Here is a 3337-nt window from a genome sequence, read left to right as displayed (position 1 = left end):
TCACGTAACATATAGCGTCACACAGGAAAAGCACAAATCTTGAGCGCACAATAGTTGACTGTACGATAAAATTAGAGGTAACTAACGATTTAAAATCACGTATGCATAATATAGTTTCAAACCCAACTTGTTACATTGCCCATGCTCTAAGAAAACTATTAGGGGTTCACTAAAGAGCACAGCTCGTACACTGTTGCCAACTCATGCAATCGACGAAAAAAGAAAAAGCTTTCATTTCTTCACATCCCATTCTTCCAGTTCTTCCACTTCTGGCTTTAACATCGGAGAGGGGTCTCCTTTTCAGACTACTTACCAACATCCACATTCTACATTCTCTAGAAAACACCACCACACCATCCACACTCGTTATACCCAGCAGTGGCATGTGAGCCCTAGCAAAGTTTATAATGAAAGAAAGAAAAAAAATGTCAAACGTAATAAAGGTCGTTTATAGATGTGTTATTGTTATGTGTTCCCTGCATGACCACACTCGTAATACTCTCATCCGTAAAACAAAACACCTCGATTAAGCTATCGTTGACAGCAGGCTGCCTATTCAGATGTGAAAGGTTTTAATGAATAATATACACCAGTTGATTTTAATGGGCCCAACGACGATAGCACAGATGTATTTAATCACCGAATATCTCACACGGTTCGCCATGAAAGATTCGGCACAACAACATGCAGGTCAGTGCCCTTGTTAACGACATTGTAAAGGTACTGTGCCTGATCATTATGTGTACTAAAAAGTAAATAATGAACCACTATAGATATATCCAAAAGGGTGGGTGAGATAGGAGAGACAGAGAAGGAAAGAGATGCACCATCTGTGTATGCACGTGCACGTGTGTGTCTCATTACAGGGGACTTTAATAAAAATACAACCGATCTCCTTTCATGAAAATAAATGCTCTGGTCTTTTAAATCCCCCTAGACACTAGGTTAGAGTACCAATTTAAGAGAAAAAAAGTTACCTTTAATTATCTACTGGTAACTCATGCTGTTCCATCTTTTAATCATGTGCATGTTTAGTGAGTCAAAATGATAAAAAGAAAAATAATTATCATCAATTGAAAAAGCTTGATTATGCATCAACATTTTCATGACTTGTGTTGGTTATGAATTTCGTCTGGAAGTGAGAGTGAATAAACATACAGAATGAAAATGTATGTCATCATTCATTGAGTGTCTTGATGCGTGGAATGTGTGAAAGCTACTTTATTCAACGTACTGTTATTGCGTTTACAGTGCATGCCTCACTATATGCTACTCAAGGATTAACAAATTAGTTGTTACTACAGCTAAGCAATTTGGCAAGGTCTTTAGTTGCGTACGAATGAAGGACCATGATTGAGATGATTGAGATAAAAAGAAACTACAGATATTTTATGACATGTATAATAAACATGCTAAGGTAGCATATATCCAACGTAATTTAATACCTTCTGTCATTTAGTTGCTACTAAGTAATTCTTGCAGTTTATTATTACATTTTCTCTTAGTGTTTTCTGTTACCCTGTAAAGCGTTGTTGATGTCATTATGCTTGTATGTCAAGATGGTGCGGAAAAATAAGAAAGAAGGAAAGATCAATATGAATAAACTCTACTGTATCCAAAGAACAAAAGACAAAAGATGAGAGATATTCAAATAATCACTGTCATCATAGAGTCAATGTTTAATCCACAGATACGTGCTTACACACACACACACACACACACACACACACACACACACACGTGACAGACACATACACACCAATACAAACTCATACCAAGGAGGTTCTAGAGAATGGAGTCACAACCGTCTTATTTACTTTGCTAGATGTTCGAAGCCGCCGCTCAAAAAATATTTGAAGCATGTGGCAAACTGGATCTGCCGCTCAGATAGGAAGACAATTGACTCGTGTCTCATTGCATAATCACCAGCCCCTTTCAAAGGAAGATATGTCTTTGTGATGGTAATTACTCTTCGCTGTCCCTTCTTATAAAAGGTAGGAGGTACAGACACGAGAATGCGCGAATAGAATTGAGCAAAAAAATGCTGAAATAAAGATGAAAATTACTCGACTGGGCATACCCGGGCACTAATTTGATATATCTATCAATAAAGAATTATACTTGAAGATTATTCCACATTAGTTTCATTTGTGGAAATTAAGCGGAAAAGTGATAAAAGCAGCTTTCCAGGATGGTAGTTTTAAACATTTTCACATGATACAGCTCTGATTTACACTTTTGCGCAAATTTCTGGACGGAATTGACTTTTGTTTTACATGCTTTATCATTACGTAAAATTTCATTTCATTTAATACATAAATAAGCAAAATATGACCAACATTATGATAACGTTCAAAATGAATCTTCAGATTGCTCAGCAAGACGGCGGCTTGGAACATCGATCATCAAAGGCACAAGTGCACCTGTGGAATTCTTTTGTACATCAATAGAAATCTGACAATTGTTTGAATAATTGCAGCCAGTTGGAACTCCAATGTATTAAACCTCCTTGCTCATACAAATGACACACACGGTAAGCACTCAATACAGACACACGCAAACGCACACACAAGAGGGGATACGAAAGAGAGTGTTAAACATGCAAACGGTTAAGAGCGGTCATTGTAGCGGCGCTCGGCGTCTCTCCCATATATTGAATGCAGGTGCACGGTGTAAAAATCACTTTACGTGTTGGAGCTATGGTCTCGAATATTACATCAATTAAGGCGAAGTTATGATAAGAATTCATCATATGCAATGTATCTGTTGCTGTTATTTGTTACAGTGTATCTCAAAGACCACACAAAATGCACGGGGTGATTTTCTAGTGACATGAAATAATCATGCATGCACTCTTGGTCAACTTGTGGGCTTAGAAGTTTTCTGACAGTTAGAATGTTCATCGAGATAATTACAGTATTATGTTAATTTTAAATTAACCTTGATTGCTGTACGATGCCTTGAGTTTGTTGGAGGGAGAAACCTTGGCAACGGCGGTGGAATGCCATGGCCTTCGTCTACTAGTATACATAATGAATGCCATTACTGATTGCTTCCTTTTTTCAGAAGTCAATTAGGCGAGGTCCGTTGCTATTGTCATTGCATTCTTCTATTGTCCTAAGGGAACACAAACAGCAGACATTCCGGTCTATGTTCATAGCAGCATATCGATTAATTCTCTATAGAGCAAAGTTCAAGTTACAAGCGGGGCGCACAAGGTTTCAAAATGTTTCAAACTGGAGACAACGACAGAATGTCAGGAAAATAATCCCGCTTCCTGTCCAGGTTAGTGTGGTGGTGGTAGTACCACGGGGGAACAATGGTCACACGGGTGATT

This window comes from Diadema antillarum, unplaced genomic scaffold (genome assembly GCF_040938485.1).
Source record: "Diadema antillarum isolate AM-2024a unplaced genomic scaffold, OU_Dant_1.0 scf00000049, whole genome shotgun sequence".
NCBI lineage: Eukaryota > Metazoa > Echinodermata > Echinoidea > Diadematoida > Diadematidae > Diadema > Diadema antillarum.
Note: the sequence above shows the minus strand (reverse complement) of the source record.